General features: G+C 45.7%; 1 long non-coding RNA gene and 1 pseudogene across 1 annotated transcript; both read left to right on the top strand.

The window, feature by feature from the left end:
* The first annotated feature begins 329 nt into the window (after positions 1-329).
* LOC127925560 (AP-3 complex subunit sigma-2-like) lies at positions 330-20278 on the top strand (annotated as a pseudogene).
* On the top strand, positions 1581-5522 carry LOC127925561 (uncharacterized). Its single transcript, XR_008121357.1, has 3 exons — positions 1581-1646; positions 2449-2480; positions 2584-5522. It is a non-coding gene; the product is annotated as an uncharacterized LOC127925561 (long non-coding RNA).
* Positions 20279-20534: the final 256 nt, after the last annotated feature.

The following is a 20534-nucleotide window of genomic DNA, read 5'->3' as shown; positions in this document are numbered from 1 at the left end:
TGGATTTTGTTGCGTTTATAGCTGCAAGTGATAAACTGCACGAATCAAACCAATGAAACATCATTGCGAAGGCAGCAAATAGATGTCTGGATCTCCAGGACTTTACAGCTGATATGTTACAGGGACTACTGAATAAAGAGGTCCCCCTTCCCAGATTCCAGAGCCTGTGTAGGGATCTGAATAGGACACTTTTAGTTTTTGTTCAAGGTTTGTGCCTCTACATTTGTTTTCGTTATTGTGTGTATTTTGTTCACTCCTCCGTACAGTAGGTGGCAGCAATGCAGCTTATGAGTGGAGTCTGTCAATAAACCGCAGCGAAGAAGAAGAACCGGTAAACATCTACGTAGCAACACATCCGCCAGGTGGACAGCTGACTGCAAGTCTGTAATTAAGTCATTTGAGACATTTACAGCTAAATATGATTAAAGCTATTTTAATATTTAACAACCATGGGAAACCACGACTCATCAGATTTTATGAATATTTTGTAAGTAACCAAATCTATGAACTGCTACAGTTTGTTAGCTATGTCTGTCTTATTTGCCAGTTTAAGCTAGAGGCTAACTAATCAATAATCTATATTGTCATCATCATGAGATGTGATTTATTGACATTTATATACCTAACTCGCTACGTTGCTTATATATGTGTTGCCATAGCTACAATGTATATCAATGTACCCAACAGATGGCCAACATCCAGAGGGGGCTGGTTTACTGCTGCCTGACCCGCTAGCTGAAGTTACCTCTTTCATTTAGATAGTTAATGGAGTTCATAGTCAATTTATCAAAGACAGATTTCTTCTCAGGCTGAAGACACGCAGCAGCAGATTATTCGAGAGACTTTCCATCTGAATCGAAGAGGACGACAACGTCTGCAACTTCTTGGAGGAAGGTAAACCTGTTACCAGCTGGTTAAATTAACCAAATATACATTCTTGATGAAACAATCAGCGAATTAAAAAAGATGCGTTAATGATTCAATTGAACCATCCAGGAGGCATATTAGTTTTCGCTTATTGGGGGTATTGTGTTTCTGTGGTGACTAGGTGATGTAGACCTACCTATACTGTAGCCTATAGACCAACTGGGCAAGCTCGGTTGGTCATTGTGACTAAAGATTTATCCTGGGTTGTTAAATGAGGAGTATTGTTTGACCGAAGTGTTCAGCTCATATGACAAACAATCAATCATCAATTCCCTGGCAGATGAGTTCAAGTCGGACCGAATCAGACATTTGCAGAATAGACTAATAATATCATTCCTCTATTTGCAGTTTGATCGGTGGCTCGGACTACAAGTTGATCTACCACTGTCATCACTGTACTTTGTGTTCTGTGTGGACTTCTGAGAGTGAGCTCATTCTGGATCTAATACAGGTGGGTTGGCAACTGTTGCTATGTTACCGTCTGTAACTCTGTAGAACAGCAGGGTTGTGTTAATCTATAACTCTGTATATTGTGTTGTGTTACCATCTATCACTCTGTAGAACAGTGGGTTGTACTTGTGTTACCATCTATAACTCTGTAGAACAGTAGGGTTGTGTGGTGTGTGTTCTCTATAACTCTGTCTTGGCACCATCTATAACTCTGTAGAACAGTAGGGTTGTGTGGTGTGTTACCATCTATAACTCTGTAGAACAGCAGGGTTGTGTGGTGTGTTACCATCTATAACTCTGTAGAACTCTTGTGTTAGTATACTCTGTAGAACAGGGGTTGTGTGGTGTGTTACCATCTATAACTCTGTAGAACAGTAGGGTTGTGTAAACCATCTATACCTGCTGGTTGTGATTAATTCTCTGTAGAACAGTAGGGTTGTGTGGTGTCTTACAATCTATAACTCTGTAGAACAACAGGGTTGTGTTACCATCTATAACTCTGTAGAACAGTAGGGTTGTGTGGGTGTGTTACCATCTATAACTCTGTAGAACAGTGCGTTAATGATTCAATTGAACAGTTACCATCTAGACCTAACCAGTAGGGTTGTGTGTGTGTTACCATCTATAACTCTGTAGGTAGGGTTGTGTGGTGTGTTACCATCTATAATCTGTAGACCAGTAGGGTTGTGTGGTGTGTTACCATCTATAACTCTGGAACATTGTAGACTAAAGTTATCCTGGGTGTTGTTATAACTCTGAGGACAGTATTGTTTGTGGTGTGTTCAGCCATCTATAACAGGCAATCAACAGTAGGGTTGTGGCAGATGAGTTACCATCTATAACTCTGTAGAACAGCAGAATTGACTTATAATATCTCTCAGTAGCTGAGATGTGTGGTGTGTTACCATCTATAACTGCAGTTTGATGGTGGCTACCATCTATAACTCTGTAGAACAGTAGGGTTGATCTTATCATCTACTAACTCTGCAGCAGGGTTGTGTTACATCTATAACTCTGTAGAACAGTGGGTTGTGTGTGTGTTACCATCTATAACTCTGTAGAACAGTAGAGGTTGTGTTATCATCTATAACTCTGTAGAACAGGTGGTTGTGTTATCATCTATAACTGTTGCAGTAGGGTTGTTACCGTCTCTATAACTCTGTAGAACAGTAGGGTTGTGTTACCATCTATAACTCTGTAGAACAGTAGGGTTGTGTGGTGTGTTACCATCTATAACTCTGTAGAACAGTAGGGTTGTGTGGTGTGTTACCATCTATAACTCTGTAGAACAGTAGGGTTGTGTGGTGTGTTACCATCTATAACTCTGTAGAACAGTAGGGTTGTGTTACCATCTATAACTCTGTAGAACAGTAGGGTTGTGTGGTGTGTTACCATCTATAACTCTGTAGAACAGTAGGGTTGTGTTACCATCTATAACTCTGTAGAACAGTAGGGTTGTGTTACCATCTATAACTCTGTAGAACAGTAGGGTTGTGTGGTGTGTTACCATCTATAACTCTGTAGAACAGTAGGGTTGTGTGGTGTGTTACCATCTATAACTCTGTAGAACAGTAGGGTTGTGTGGTGTGTTACCAACTATAACTCTGTAGAACAGTAGGGTTGTGTGGTGTGTTACCATCTATAACTCTGTAGAACAGTAGGGTTGTGTTACCATCTATAACTCTGTAGAACAGTAGGGTTGTGTTACCATCTATAACTCTGTAGAACAGCAGGGTTGTGTGGTGTGTTACCATCTATAACTCTGTAGAACAGTAGGGAATTGAACCAGGGTCTGTAGTGACGCCTCTAGCACTGAGATGCAGTGTTTTCAAACACTTGGACGTTTTCACGGTGGTGGTAGTTGGGATGGGTTCAAGTTGATGACCTGTATCCACTTCCAATGCTAACACATCATTAAATAGACAGAAGACAACCTTTTCAAACCTGTATTGGTTTTGATTGTGTGGTGGAGTTGCTGTTCAAGGTTATGGCAAGTCGGGATATGCTTTAGATACGCTTCTTGTCTTGATCTTCAGTGACCACTAATGACCCTTGAACTCACGATACATGACATTGTAAAGCCTACTGATGGGTGTGTATTGAGCAAATATACACTGAGTGTACAAAACATTAAGAACACCTTCCTAATATTGAGGAGCACCTCCCCCTTTTGCCCTCAGAACAGCCTCAACTCCTCCAGGCATGGACTACAAGGTGTTGAAAGCGTTCCACAGGGATGCTGGCCCATGTTGATTCCAATGCTTCCCACAGTTGTGTCAAATTGGCTGGATGCCCATTGGCTGGATGCCCATTGGCTGGATGCCCATTGGCTGGATGCCCATTGGCTGGATGCCCATGGGGTGGTGGACCAATCTTGATACACACGGAAAACTGTTGAGCGTAAAAACCCAACCCAGCTGCTGGGCAAACTTTGTTTATTATCTATGCAAAGTAACTTTAACTCTACCGACATGTAGGTATTACCTCGACGAACTGGCACATTGACTTTGTACCGGTACCCTCCACATTGACTCTGTACTGGTACCTCCTGTATATAGCCTCCACATTGACTCTGTACCGTAACACCCTGTATATAGCCTCCACATTGACCCTGTACAGGGAACCTCCTGTATATAGCCTCCACATTGACTCTGTACTGGTACCCCCTGTATATAGCCTCCACATTGACTCTGTACCGTAACACCCTGTATATAGCCTCCATATTGACTCTGTACCGGTACCCCCTGTATATAGCCTCCACATTGACTCTGTACCGGTACCCCCTGTATATAGCCTCCACATTCTGTACCAGTACCCACCTATATATAGCCTCCACATTGACTCTGTACCGGTACCCCCTGTATATAGCCTCCACATTGACTCTGTACCGGTACCCCCTGTATATAGTCTCCACATTGACTCTGTACCGGTACCCCCTGTATATAGCCTCCACATTGACTCTGTACCGGTACCCCCTGTATATAGCCTCCACATTGACTCTGTACCGTAATACCCTGTATATATTCTCCACATTGACTTTGTACCGGTACCCCCTGTATATAGCCTCCACATTGACTCTGTACTGGTACCCCCTGTATATAGCCTCCACATTGACTCTGTACCAGTACCCCCTGTATATAGCCTCCACATTGACTCTGTACCGGTACCCCCTGTATATAGCCTCCACATTGACTCTGTACCGTAACACCCTGTATATAGCCTCCACATTGACTCTGTACCGGTACCCCCTGTATATAGCCTCCACATTGACTCTGTACCGGTACCCCCTGTATATAGCCTCCACATTGACTCTGTACCGTAATACCCTGTATATAGTCTCCACATTGACTCTGTACCGTAATACCCTGTATATAGCCTCCATATTGACTCTCCAAACCTTTGACTGGTACTGTAATACCCTGTATATAGCCTCCACATTGACTCTGTACCGTAATACCCTGTATATAGTCTCCACATTGACTCTGTACCGTAATACCCTGTATATGCTCCAGTTTCAACTGTTCTGCCTTACTATTATTCAACCATGCTGGTCATTTATGAACATTTGAACATCTTGGCCACGTTCTGTTATAATCTCCACCCGGCACAGACAGAAGAGGACTGGCCACCCCACATATGCTCTCTCTAATTCTCTCTTTCTTTCTCTCTCTCGGAGGACCTGAGCCCTAGGACCGTGCCCCAGGACTACCTGACACAATGCCCCAGTCCACCTGACTGTGCTGCTGCTCCAGTTTCAACTGTTCTGCCTTATTATTATTCGACCATGCTGGTCATTTATGAACATTTGAACATCTTGGTCATGTTCTGTTATAATCTCTACCCGGCACAGCCAGAAGAGGACTGGCCACCCCACATAGCCCGGTTCCTCTCTAGGTTTCTTCCTAGGTTTTGGCCTTTCTAGGGAGTTTTTCCTAGCCACCGTGCTTTTACACCTGCATTGTTTGCTGTTTGGGGTTTTAGGCTGGGTTTCTGTACAGCACTTTGAGATATCAGCTGATGTACGAAGGGCTATATAAATAAATTTGATTTGATTTGATTTTATACAGTCTCCACATTGACTCTGTACCGTAATACCCTGTATATAGTCTCCACATTGACTCTGTACCGTAACACCCTGTATATAGCCTCCATATTGACTCTGTACCGTAACACCCTGTATATAGCCTCCACATTGACTCTGTACCGTAACACCCTGTATATAGCCTCCACATTGACTCTCCAAACCTTTGACTGGTACTGTAATACCCTGTATATAGCCTCCAAACCTTTGACTGGTACTGTATACTTAACATAAGATGGATGACTTGACAATGTCTCCTCTGTAGGTGTTCGTGGAAACTCTGGACAAATGCTTTGAGAACGTCTGCGAACTGGACCTCATTTTCCACATGGATAAGGTGAGTTCAAGTCCATGGAAATCATTTACAAGGTCAGCTCGGCCACGTTTTGGCTTGTGACACTCTTTGATGCATTAGAGTAATAAATACACTTCTGGGTATAACATGGCAGCTGGTTTATAGACACAATATGCATTCAATACGAGGAAAGCCTTCAGGAGGGAATGACTAGCAGGGGAAGCCTTGCTGAGGCAGCCTAGATGAAACCCTGCTGAGGCAGCCTAGATGAAACCCTGCTGAGGCAGCCTAGATGAAACCCTGCTGTGTGGAGCTAGGCAGTAGCAGGGGAAGCCTTGCTGAGGCAGCCTAGATGAAACCCTGCTGAGGCAGCCTAGATGAAACCCTGCTGAGGCAGCCTAGATGAAACCCTGCTGAGGCAGCCTAGATGAAACCCTGCTGAGGCAGCCTAGATGAAACCCTGCTGAGGCAGCCTAGAGGAAACCCTGCTGAGGCAGCCTAGATGAAACCCTGCTGAGGCAGCCTAGATGAAAACCCTGCTGAGGCAGGTAGCAGGGAAGCCTAGATGAAAACCCTGCTGAGGCAGCCTAGATGAAACCTGCTGAGGCAGCCTAGATGAACCCCTGCTGAGGCAGCCTAGATGAACCCTGCTGAGGCAGCCTAGATGAACCCCTGCTGTGTGGCAGCCTAGGCATGAGGGAACCTGCTGAGGCAGCCTAGATGAACCCCTGCTGAGGCAGCCTAGATGAAACTCTGCTGAGGCAGCCTAGATGAACCCCTGCTGAGGCAGCCTAGATGAACCCCTGCTGAGGCAGCCTAGATGAACCCCTGCTGAGGCAGCCTAGATGAAACCCTGCTGAGGCAGCCTAGATGAAACCCTGCTGAGGCAGCCTAGATGAAACCCTGCTGAGGCAGCCTAGATGAACCCCTGCTGAGGCAGCCTAGATGAACCCCTGCTGAGGCAGCCTAGATGAACCCCTGCTGAGGCAGCCTAGATGAACCCCTGCTGAGGCAGCCTAGATGAAACCCTGCTGAGGCAGCCTAGAGGAAACCCTGCTGTGTGGAGCCTAGATGAAACCCTGCTGTGTGGATTCAGGTAGTACAGACCTAGGTCTGTTGGAGGTCTGTTGGAGGTCTGTTGGAGGTCTGATGGGCTGACCTAGGTCTGTTGGAGGTCTTGAGGGGCTGACCTAGCTCTGTTGGAGGTCTGAGTGGCTGACCTCGCTCTGTTGGAGGTCTGTTGGAGGTCTGATGGGCTGACCTAGGCCATTTGGAGGTCTGAGAGGCTGGCCTAGGTCTGTTGGAGGTATCGGAGGGCCTGACCTAGGTCTGTTGGAGGTCTCAGAGGGGCTGACCTAGGTCTGTTGGAGGTATCTGAGGGGCTGACCTAGGCCATTTGGAGGTCTGAGGGCTGGCCTAGGTCTGTTGGAGGTATCGGAGGGCTGACCTAGGTCTGTTGGAGGTCTGAGGGGCTGACCTAGGTCTGTTGGAGGTATCTGAGGGTAGCTGACCTAGGTCATTTGGAGGTCTGTTGGAGGTCTGAGAGGCTGGCCTAGGTCAGTTGGAGGTCTCTGAGGGCTGACCTAGGTCTGTTGGAGGTCTGAGGTCTGACCTAGGTCAGTTGGAGGTATCAGAGGGGCAGAGCATAGGTCTGTTGGAGGTCAAGAGGCTGACCTTGGTCTGTTGGATTTAGGGGCTGACCTAGGTCTGTTGAAGATGTCAGAGTCTGACCTATTCATTTGGAGGTTGTTGGTCTTGTTTGGCCTGCGTCTTTGGAGGTCTCAATTCTGACCTAGGTCTGTTGGAGGTTTTCGAGTGTATCTGACCTAGGCTGTTGCAGGTCTCATGGGCCTGACACTATGTTGTTATCATGCAGAGGGCCTACCTGCAACTGTTGAGGTAAAGAGGGCCTGACCTAGATTGTTGGAGGTATGGGGAGACCTAGGTCTGTATGGAGTTTCAGAGGGCCTGACCTTGGTCTGTTGGAGGTCTGAGTGGTTGAACCATTCCCTAGGGGCTGACCTGGTCTGTTGGAGGTCTGAGGGGCTGACTAGGTCTGTTGGAGGTCTGAGAGGGGCTCTAGGTCTGTTGGATTGACTGGAGGGGCTCTGGTCTGTCTGGGAGGTTGAGGGAGGAACTGTCAATTGGAGGTAGGGGCTGACTGGGTCTATCTGGAGGTATCAGATGATTGACTGGAGGGAGCTCTGGGTGACTAGGTCTGGGATTTGACTGGAGGCTATTGTTGGACCCATTTGTACTGGCCTGTCTGTTGGAGGTCTCAGGGCCATCTATTCTCTGGTAGGTTGTCACCCCAACCTATCACATGGACCATCTGAGTTGACCTAGGTCTGTTGGATTCTGAGGGCTGACCTAGGTCAGTTGGAAAGTATCTGAGGGGCTGACCTAGGTCTGTTGGAGGTCTGAGGTCTGACCTAGGTCAGTTGGAGGTATCTGAGGGGCTGACCTAGGTCTGTTGGAGGTCAGATGGCTGACCTAGGTCAGTTGGAGGTATCTGAGGGGCTGACCTGAGAGGCTGTTGGAGGTCTGAGAGGACTAGGCGGAGTTGAGAGGCTCAGAGGGAGTTGAGCAGGCAGCGGAGTTGAGAGCCATCTTGGTTTCATTTAGGCTAGGCGGAGTTGAAAATGCTAAGTCATATTATATTGCATTGTTGGTCTTGTTTGGAGTTTTTTAGGCGGAGTTGAGAGGCCCGGAGTTCAGAGGCTAATGTTTTCGGAGTTGAGCAGGCAGAAATGCAGCCTGTGTGGCGGAGTTTTAGATGCGGAGTTGAGAACATGGCTGGATAAAGAGGCTAGGATTGTTGAGCTATGGGGAAAGTTGAGAGGCTACAGAGAGTGAGTGGTTGAGATTCTATAACCGGAGTTGAGTAGGAACTGGCAATGGAGTTGAGGGCTGGGTCTATCTGGGATTGACTGGAGGGGCTCTGGGTCGGGAGTTGAGATTGCTGGAGGAGTTCTGAGAGGCTAGGCGGAGTTGACTGGAGGGGCTCTGAGGTCTATCTGGATTGACTGGAGGAACTGTCAATGGCTAGGGGCTCTGAGAGGCTAGGCTGGGATTGACTGGAGGGGCTCTGGCTATCTGAGATGGACTGGAGGGGCTCTGAGAGGCTAGGGGAGTTGACTGGAGGCTGTCAGGCGGTAGGGCCTCTGAGAGGCTAGGCGGAGTTGACTGGAGGCTCTGGGTCTATCTGAGAGGCTAGGAGGAGTTGAGAGTCTATCTGGGATTGACTGGAGGCTCTGGGTCTATCTGTGATTGACTGGAGGGGCTCTGGGTCTATCTGGAGTTGACTGGAGGGGCTCTGGGTCTATCTGTGATTGACTGGAGGCTCTGGGTCTATCTGTGAGTTGACTGGAGGCTCTGGGTCTATCTGTGATTGACTGGAGGGCTCTGGGTCTATCTGAGATTGACTGGAGGGGCTCTGGGTCTATCTGTGATTGACTGGAGGGGCTCTGGGTCTATCTGGATTGACTGGAGGCTCTGGCTATCTGGGAGTTGACTGGAGGAACTGTCAGGGTAGGGGCTCTGGGTCTATCTGGGATTGACTGAGGAACTGTCAATGGAGTAGGGGCTCTGGGTCTATCTGGGAGTTGAGGAGGCTCTGGGATTGAGATTGCTGGAGGGAGTTGGGGCTATCGGAGTTGACTGGAGGCTCTGGGTCTATCTGGGATTGAGGAGGCTCTGGGCGGAGTTGAGGGCTAGGGCCTCTGAGGGCTATCGGATTGACTGGAGGCTCTGGGTCTATCTGGATTGACTGGAGGCTCTGGCTGTCTGAGATTGAGAAGCTGGAGGAGTTGAGAGGCTGGGGAGTTGAGGGCTATCTGCGGATTGACTGGAGGGGCTAGGGTCTATCTGGATTGACTGGAGGCTAGGCTATCTGGGATTGACTGGAGGCTCTGGCTATCTGTGAGTTGAGAGGCTCTGGCTGTCTATCTGTGATTGATATAGGCGGGGGCTCTGAGGCTATCGGAGTTGAGAGGCTAGGCGGAGTTGAGAGTCTATCGGAGTTGACTGGAGGCTCTGCGGTCTAGTCTGAGAGGACTGGAGGAGTCTGAGAGGCTATCTGTGATTGACTGAGGCTCTGGGTCTGTTGAGAGGACTGGAGGGATGGTCTTGAGAGGCTAGGCTGTGATTGACTGGAGGGGTTGGGTCTATCTGTGATTGACTGGAGGCTCTGGGTTCTATCTGTGAGTTGAGAGGCTGTCAACAGGGAGTTCTGAGGTCTAGACTGGATTGACTGGAGGCTCTGGGTCTATCTGTGATTGACTGGAGGGGCTCTGGCTATCTGTGATTGACTGGAGAGGCTCTGGCTAGGCTGTGAGTTGACTGGAGGCTAGGCTATCTGGGATTGACTGGAGGCTCTGGCTATCTGGGATTTGACTGGAGGACTAGGCTAAAACCCATTTGTAGTGTAGACAGGCGGACCAGGAGGTCACCAGGCATCTAGGCTCTGGTACATTTTGAGAGGCTCACATACCACCACCAGAGTTGAGAGGCAGGCGGAGTTAAAAGGCTTGAAGACGGAATTGAGAGGCTAAATTGCTGGAGTTGAGAGGCTAGGCGGAGTTGAGAGGCTAGACGGAGTTGAGAGGCTAGGCGGAGTTGAGAGGCTAGGCGGAGTTGAGAGGCTAGGCGGAGTTGAGAGGCTAGGCGGAGTTGAGAGGCTAGGCGGAGTTGAGAGGCTAGGCGGAGTTGAGAGGCTAGGCGGAGTTGAGAGGCTAGGCGGAGTTGAGAGGCTAGGCGGAGTTGAGAGGCTAGGCTAGGCGGAGTTGAGAGGCTAGGCTAGGCGGAGTTGAGAGGCTAGGCTAGACGGAGTTGAGAGGCTAGGCGGAGTTGAGAGGGCTAGGCGGAGTTGAGAGGCTAGGCGGAGTTGAGAAGCTAGGCTAGGCGGAGTTGAGAGGCTAGGCGGAGTTGAGAAGCTAGGCTAGGCGGAGTTGAGAGGCTAGGCAGAGTTGAGAAGCTAGGCTAGGCGGAGTTGAGAGGCTAGGCGGAGTTGAGAAGCTAGGCTAGGCAGAGTTGAGAAGCTAGGCTAGGCGGAGTTGAGAGGCTAGGCAGAGTTGAGAAGCTAGGCTAGGCGGAGTTGAGAAGCTAGGCTAGGCGGAGTTGAGAAGCTAGGCTAGGCGGAGTTGAGAGGCTAGGCAGAGTTGAGAAGCTAGGCGAGGCGGAGTTGAGAAGCTAGGTGCAGTTTTAACTCTTCCACCTTTCATGTCACAGAATGAGATTCTAGTTGTGTCCAGTGATGGCAGTGTTGGAGAAAGCTTCTGATGGAATTCAAACCAATAGTTTTTAGTACTTTCTACTATCTGACTGCTCCGCTGCTACTCTAGACTTATCTGAGTATGTTTAGCTAACACCCTCTACCTTCCAGCATCTGTTTTCCTCTCACAGGAACACCTTCCAGTATGTTTAGCTAACACCCTCTACCTTCCAGCATCTGTTTTCCTCTCACAGGAACACCTTCCAGTATGTTTAGCTAACACCCTCTGACACCCTCTCACAGGAACACCTTCCAGTATGTTTAGCTAACACCCTCTACCTTCCAGCATCTGTTTTCCTCTCACAGGAACACCTTCCAGTATGTTTAGCTAACACCCTCTAACACCCTCTCACAGGAACACCAACATGGTCCAGTATTTTAAACACCTGATCTACAGGATATAGCCTCTGTTTAAAACTCTGACTAGAATGGACCAACCACCTGTCAGGCAGTATGTTTTATTCACTTTCCACCGAAAGTTAACAGGATGTTCTGATCAGTAGACAGGATATAGACCAGGATGGTCCACCGTGTTAACAGGCTGTTCTGATCAGTAGACAGGATATAGACCAGGATGGTCCACCGTGTTAACAGGCTGTTCTGATCAGTAGACAGGATATAGACCAGGATGGTCCACCGTGTTAACAGGCTGTTCTGATCAGTAGACAGGATATAGACCAGGATGGTCCACCGTGTTAACAGGCTGTTCTGATCAGTAGACAGGATATAGACCAGGATGGTCCACCGTGTTAACAGGCTGTTCTGATCAGTAGACAGGATATAGACCAGGATGGTCCACCGTGTTAACAGGCTGTTCTGATCAGTAGACAGGATATAGACCAGGATGGTCCACCGTGTTAACAGGCTGTTCTGATCAGTAGACAGGATATAGACCAGGATGGTCCACCGTGTTAACAGGCTGTTCTGATCAGTAGACAGGATATAGACCAGGATGGTCCACCGTGTTAACAGGCTGTTCTGATCAGTAGACAGGATATAGGATGGTCCACCGTGTTAACAGGCTGTTCTGATCCACTGGAACAGGCTGTTCTGATATCTGATCAGTAGACAGGATATAGACCAGGATGGTCCACCGTGTTAACAGGCTGTTCTGATCAGTAGACAGGATATAGACCAGGATGGTCCACCGTGTTAACAGGCTGTTCTGATCAGTAGACAGGATATAGACCAGGATGGTCCACCGTGTTAACAGGCTGTTCTGATCAGTAGACAGGATATAGACCAGGATGGTCCACCGTGTTAACAGGCTGTTCTGATCAGTAGACAGGATATAGACCAGGATGGTCCACCGTGTTAACAGGCTGTTCTGATCAGTAGACAGGATATAGACCAGGATGGTCCACCGTGTTAACAGGCTGTTCTGATCAGTAGACAGGATATAGACCAGGATGGTCCACCGTGTTAACAGGCTGTTCTGATCAGTAGACAGGATATAGACCAGGATGGTCCACCGTGTTAATAACAGGCTGTTCTGATCAGTAGACAGGATATAGACCAGGATGGTCCACCGTGTTAACAGGCTGTTCTGATCAGTAGACAGGATATAGACCAGGATGGTCCACCGTGTTAACAGGCTGTTCTGATCAGTAGACAGGATATAGACCAGGATGGTCCACCGTGTTAACAGGCTGTTCTGATCAGTAGACAGGATATAGACCAGGATGGTCCACCGTGTTAACAGGCTGTTCTGATCAGTAGACAGGATATAGACCAGGATGGTCCACCGTGTTAACAGGCTGTTCTGATCAGTAGACAGGATATAGACCAGGATGGTCCACCGTGTTAACAGGCTGTTCTGATCAGTAGACAGGATATAGACCAGGATGGTCCACCGTGTTAACAGGCTGTTCTGATCAGTAGACAGGATATAGACCAGGATGGTCCACCGTGTTAACAGGCTGTTCTGATCAGTAGACAGGATATAGACCAGGATGGTCCACCGTGTTAACAGGCTGTTCTGATCAGTAGACAGGATATAGACTGGTCCACCGTGTTAACAGGCTGTTCTGATCAGTAGACAGGATATAGACCAGACCAGGATGGTCCACCGTGTTAACAGGCTGTTCTGATCAGTAGACAGGATATAGACCAGGATGGTCCACCGTGTTAACAGGCTGTTCTGATCAGTAGACAGGATATAGACCAGGATGGTCCACCGTGTTAATAACAGGCTGTTCTGATCAGTAGACAGGATATAGACCAGGATGGTCCACCGTGTTAACAGGCTGTTCTGATCAGTAGACAGGATATAGACCAGGATGGTCCACCGTGTTAACAGGCTGTTCTGATCAGTAGACAGGATATAGACCAGGATGGTCCACCGTGTTAATAACAGGCTGTTCTGATCAGTAGACAGGATATAGACCAGGATGGTCCTACCCATCCCGGATCCGGGAGAATTGTCATCAACTACACTAATTAGCATAGTGCAACGGCAAAAAATATTACTCAAATATTAATATTCATGAGATCACAAGTGAAATATAGTGAAATGCTCAGTCGGACCTATGGATCAGCTCAGGTGGTAGATGATCAGTCTGCCCTCTGGCTCAGCTCAGGTGGTAGATGATCAGTCTGCCCTCTGGCTCAGCTCAGGTGGTAGATGCTCAGTTTGTCCTCTGGCTCAGCTCAGGTGGTAGATGATCAGTCTGCATTACATCACTACATTACCTTGTTATATACCTATCATTTACAGGTCCACTACATTACCTTGTTATATACCTATCATTTACAGGTCCACTACATTACCTTGTTATATACCTATCATTTACAGGTCCATTACATTACCTTGTTATATACCTATCATTTACAGGTCCACTACATTACCTTATTATATACCTATCATTTACAGGTCCACTACATTACCTTGTTATATACCTATCATTTACAGGTCCATTACATTACCTTGTTATATACCTATAATTTACAGGTCCACTACATTACCTTATTATATACCTATCATTTACAGGTCCACTACATTACCTTGTTATATACCTATCATTTACAGGTCCATTACATTACCTTGTTATATACCTATCATTTACAGGTCCACTACATTACCTTGTTATATACCTATCATTTACAGGTCCATTACATTACCTTGTTATATACCTATAATTTACAGGTCCACTACATTACCTTGTTATCATTTACAGGTCCACTACATTACCTTGTTATCATTTACAGGTCCACTACATTACCTTGTTATATACCTATCATTTACAGGTTAACTACATTATCTTGTTATATACCTATCATTTACAGGCCCACTACATTACCTTGTTATATACCTATCATTTACAGGTCCACTACATTACCTTGTTATATACCTATCATTTACAGGTCCACTACATTACCTTGTTATATACCTATCATTTACAGGTCCACTACATTACCTTGTTATATACCTATCATTTACAGGTCCACTACATTACCTTGTTATATACCTATCATTTACAGGTCCACTACATTACCTTGTTATATACCTATCATTTACAGGTCCACTACATTACCTTGTTATATACCTATCATTTACAGGTCCACTACATTACCTTATTATATACCTATCATTTACAGGTCCACTACATTACCTTGTTATATACCTATCATTTACAGGTCCACTACATTACCTTGTTATCATTTACAGGTCCACTACATTACCTTGTTATCATTTACAGGTCCACTACATTACCTTATTATATACCTATCATTTACAGGTCCACTACATTACCTTATTATATACCTATCATTTACAGGTCCACTACATTACCTTGTTATCATTTACAGGTCCACTACATTACCTTGTTATATACCTATCATTTACAGGTCCATTACATTACCTTGTTATATACCTATCATTTACAGGTCTTCTACATTACCTTGTTATATACCTATCATTTACAGGTCCATTACATTACCTTGTTATATACCTATCATTTACAGGTCCACTACATTACCTTGTTATATACCTATCATTTACAGGTCCACTACATTACCTTGTTATATACCTATCATTTACAGGTCCATTACATTACCTTGTTATATACCTATCATTTACAGATCCACTACATTACCTTGTTATATACCTATCATTTACAGATCCACTACATTACCTTGTTATATACCTATCATTTACAGGTCCATTACATTACCTTGTTATATACCTATCCTTTACAGGTCCACTACATTACCTTGTTATCATTTACAGGTCCACTACATTACCTTGTTATATACCTAGCATTTACAGGTCCATTACATTACCTTGTTATATACCTATCATTTACAGGTCTGCTACATTACCTTATTATATACCTATCATTTACAGGTCCACTACATTACCTTGTTATATACCTATCATTTACAGGTCCACTACATTACCTTGTTATATACCTATCATTTACAGGTCTGCTACATTACCTTATTATATACCTATCATTTACAGGTCCACTACATTACCTTGTTATATACCTATCATTTACAGGTCCACTACATTACCTTATTATATACCTATCATTTACAGGTCCACTACATTACCTTATTATATACCTATCATTTACAGGTCCACTACATTACCTTGTTATATACCTATCATTTACAGGTCCACTACATTACCTTGTTATATACCTATCATTTACAGGTCCACTACATTACCTTATTATATACCTATCATTTACAGGTCCACTACATTACCTTGTTATATACCTATCATTTACAGGTCCACTACATTACCTTGTTATATACCTATCATTTACAGGTCCACTACATTACCTTGTTATATACCTATCATTTACAGGTCCACTACATTACCTTGTTATATACCTATCATTTACAGGTCCATTACATTACCTTATTATATACCTATCATTTACAGGTCCACTACATTACCTTGTTATATACCTATCATTTACAGGTCCACTACATTACCTTGTTATATACCTATCATTTACAGGTCCACTACATTACCTTGTTATATACCTATCATTTACAGGTCCACTACATTACCTTGTTATATACCTATCATTTACAGGTCCATTACATTACCTTGTTATATACCTATCATTTACAGGTCCACTACATTACCTTGTTATATACCTATCATTTACAGGTCCATTACATTACCTTATTATATACCTATCATTTACAGGTCCACTACATTACCTTGTTATATACCTATCATTTACAGGTCCATTACATTACCTTATTATATACCTATCATTTACAGGTCCATTACATTACCTTGTTATATACCTATCATTTACAGGTCCATTACATTACCTTATTATATACCTATCATTTACAGGTCCACTACATTACCTTGTTATATACCTATCATTTACAGGTCTGCTACATTACCTTATTATATACCTATCATTTACAGGTCCATTACATTACCTTGTTATATACCTATCATTTACAGGTCCACTACATTACCTTGTTATATACCTATCATTTACAGGTCCATTACATTACCTTATTATATACCTATTTTACAGGTCCACTACATTACCTTGTTATATACCTATCATTTACAGGTCCATTACATTACCTTGTTATATACCTATCATTTACAGGTCCACTACATTACCTTGTTATATACCTATCATTTACAGGTCCACTACATTACCTTGTTATATACCTATTTTACAGGTCCACTACATTACCTTGTTATATACCTATCATTTACAGGTCCACTACATTACCTTGTTATATACCTATCATTTACAGGTCTGCTACATTACCATGTTATCATTTACAGGTCCACTACATTACCTTGTTATCATTTACAGGTCCACTACATTACCTTGTTATATACCTATCAGGTCCACTACATTACCTTGTTATCATTTACAGGTCCACTACATTACCTTGTTATCATTTTACAGGTCCACTACATTACCTTGTTATATACCTATCATTTACAGGTCCATTACATTACCTTGTTATATACCTATCATTTACAGGTCCATTACATTACCTTGTTATATACCTATCATTTACAGGTCCATTACATTACCTTGTTATATACCTATCATTTACAGGTCCATTACATTACCTTGTTATATACCTATCATTTACAGGTCCACTACATTACCTTGTTATATACCCATCCCTTACAGGTACACTTCATCCTTCAGGAGGTGGTGATGGGGGGGATGGTACTGGAGACCAACATGAATGAGATCGTGGGCCAGGTAGAGCTGCAGAACCGCATGGAGAAATCAGAGGTTAGTCAGTTCACTTATTGATCCTGTAGTTAGTCTTCTGTTAGTCTGGTGACTGGTCCTATAGTTAGTCCTCTGTTCATCTGGTGACTGGTCCTGTAGTTAGTCCTCCGTTAGTCTGGTGACTGGTCCTGTAGTTAGTCCTCTGTTAGTCTGGTGACTGGTCCTGTAGTTAGTCCTCTGTTAGTCTGGTGACTGGTCCTGTAGTTAGTCCTCTGTTAGTCTGGTGACTGGTCCTGTAGTTAGTCCTCTGTTAGTCTGGTGACTGGTCCTGTAGTTAGTCCTCTGTTTGTCTGGTGACTGGTCCTGTTGTTAGTCCTCTGTTAGTCTGGTGACTGGTCCTGTAGTTAGTCCTCTGTTTGTCTGGTGACTGGTCCTGTAGTTAGTCCTCTGTTAGTCTGGTGACTGGTCCTGTAGTTAGTCCTCTGTTTGTCTGGTGACTGGTCCTGTTGTTAGTCCTCTGTTAGTCTGTTCACTGGTCCTATAATTAGTCCTCTTGTTAGTCTGGTGACTGGTCCTGTAGTTAGTCCTCTTGTTAGTCTGGTGACTGGTCCTGTAGTTAGTCCCCTGTTAGTCTGGTGACTGGCCCTGTAGTTAGTCCTCTGTTAGTCTGGTGACTGGCCCTGTTGTTAGTCCTCTGTTAGTCTGGTGACTGGTCCTGTAGTTAGTCTGTCCTCTGTTAGTCTGGTGACTGGCCCTGTTGTTAGTCCTCTGTTAGTCTGGTGACTGGTCCTGTAGTTAGTCCTCTTGTTAGTCTGGTGACTGGTCCTGTAGTTAGTCCCCTGTTAGTCTGGTGACTGGCCCTGTAGTTAGTCCTCTGTTAGTCTGGTGACTGGCCCTGTTGTTAGTCCTCTGTTAGTCTGGTGTCGGCCCTGTTGTTAGTCCTCTGTTAGTCTGGTGTCCCCTGTTGTTAGTCCTCTGTTAGTCTGGTGACTGGCCCTGTAGTTAGTCCTCTGTTAGTCTGGGGACTGGTCCTGTTGTTAGTCCTTTGTTAGTCTGGTGACTGGCCCTGTAGTTAGAGTCCTCTGTTACATTTACATTTACATTTAAGTCATTTAGAGACGCTCTTATCCAGAGCGACTGGGCCCTGTTGTTAGTCCTCTGTTAGTCTGGTGACTGGCCCTGTTGTTAGTCCTCTGTTAGTCTGGTGACTGGTCCTGTTGTTAGTCCTCTGTTAGTCTGGTGACTGGCCCTGTTGTTAGTCCTCTGTTAGTCTGCTGACTGGCCCTGTAGTTAGTCCTCTGTTAGTCTGGTGACTGGCCCTGTTGTTAGTCTGGTGACTGGTCCTGTTGTTAGTCCTCTGTTAGTCTGGTGACGGGCACTGTAGTTTAGTCCTCTGTTAGTCTGGTGACTGGCCCTGTTGTTAGTCCTCTGTTAGTCTGGTGACTGGCCCTGTAGTTAGAGTCCTCTGTTAGTCTGCTGACTGGTCCTGTTGTTAGTCCTCTGTTAGTCTGGTGACTGGTCCTGTTGTTAGTCCTCTTGTTAGTCTGGTGACTGGTCCTGTAGTTAGTCCTCTTGTTAGTCTGGTGACTGGTCCTGTAGTTAGTCCTCTTGTTAGTCTGGTGACTGGTCCTGTAGTTAGTCCTATTGTTAGTCTGGTGACTGGCCCTGTAGTTAGTCCTATGTTAGTCTGGTGACTGGTCCTGTTGTTAGTCCTTTGTTAGTCTGGTGACTGGTCCTGTTGTTAGTCCTCTTGTTAGTCTGGTGACTGGCCCTGTTGTTAGTCCTCTGTTAGTCTGGTGACTGGTCCTGTTGTTAGTCCTTTGTTAGTCTGGTGACTGGCCCTGTAGTTAGTCCTCTGTTAGTCTGGTGACTGGCCCTGTTGTTAGTCCCTGTTAGTCTGGTGACTGGCCCTGTAGTTAGTCCTCTGTTAGTCTGGTGACTGGTCCTGTAGTTAGAGTCCTCTGTTAGTCTGGTGACTGGCCCTGTTGTTAGTCCTCTGTTAGTCTGGTGACTGGTCCTGTTGTTAGTCCTCTGTTAGTCTGGTGACTGGTCCTGTAGTTAGTCCTCTGTTCGTCTGGTGACTGGTCCTGTTGTTAGTCCTCTGTTAGTCTGGTGACTGGTCCTGTTGTTAGTCCTCTGTTAGTCTGGTGACTGGCCCTGTAGTTAGAGTCCTCTGTTATTCTGGTGACTGGCCCTGTTGTTAGAGTCCTCTGTTAGTCTGGTGACTGGCCCTGTAGTTAGAGTCCTCTGTTAGTCTGCTGACTGGTCCTGTTGTTAGTCCTCTGTTAGTCTGGTGACTGGCCCTGTTGTTAGTCCTCTGTTAGTCTGGTGACTGGCCCTGTTGTTAGTCCTCTGTTAGTCTGGTGACTGGCCCTGTAGTTATAGAGTCCTCTGTTAGTCTGGTGACTGGCCCTGTAGTTAGAGTCCTCTGTTAGTCTGGTGACTGGCCCTGTTGTTAGTCCTCTGTTAGTCTGGTGACTGGCCCTGTTGTTAGTCCTCTGTTAGTCTGGTGACTGGCCCTGTTGTTAGTCCTCTGTTAGTCTGGTGACTGGCCCTGTTGTTAGTCCTCTGTTAGTCTGGTGACTGGCCCTGTTGTTACCCTTTAGTCTCCTCTCTCTATTACACCTGATGAGTTAATTTCATTGCTGTGTATTTCATCATCTCCACAGCCTCAAAGCAGAGTTGTGTGTGTTTCAGGGGGGCTTCTCTGCAGCGCCGGCGCGGGCCGTCTCCGCCGTCAAGAACATCAACCTCCCAGAAATGCCTCGCAACATCAACATCGGAGACATCAATATCAAAGTGCCCAGCCTCTCTCCCTTCTGACCCGGGAGCGGAGCAGGGGCTAGGCCCAAACGGCACCCTATTCCCCATGTAGTGCACTACTTTAGACCAGAGCCCTATGGCACCCTATATAGTGCACTACTTTAGACCAGAGCCCTATGGCACCCTATATAGTGCACTACTTTAGACCAGAGCCCTATGGCACCCTATATAGTGCACTACTTTAGACCAGAGCCCTATGGCACCCTATATAGTGCACTACTTTAGACCAGAGCCCTATGGCACCTTCTGCCCTTTGGTCCAAAGCCCTAGGCACCCTATATGTCAGTGCACTATAAGATGTGAGACACACCCTATATGACACTACTACAGAGCCCTGTCTTCTGCTATGGGCTGGTCAAAATATATCAGTGCACTATAAGATGGAGAATATATGACCTATACAGTATGTCTTCCTATGGGCCCTGGTCAAAAATAGTGCACTATATAGGGAATAGGGTGTATAGGTAGTGCACTATTATGGAATAGGTTGTATAGGTAGTG

This window comes from Oncorhynchus keta, unplaced genomic scaffold (assembly GCF_023373465.1).
Source record: "Oncorhynchus keta strain PuntledgeMale-10-30-2019 unplaced genomic scaffold, Oket_V2 Un_contig_5851_pilon_pilon, whole genome shotgun sequence".
Taxonomy (NCBI): Eukaryota; Metazoa; Chordata; class Actinopteri; order Salmoniformes; family Salmonidae; genus Oncorhynchus; species Oncorhynchus keta.
Note: the sequence above shows the minus strand (reverse complement) of the source record. Positions and strands in the feature narration are given on the sequence as shown.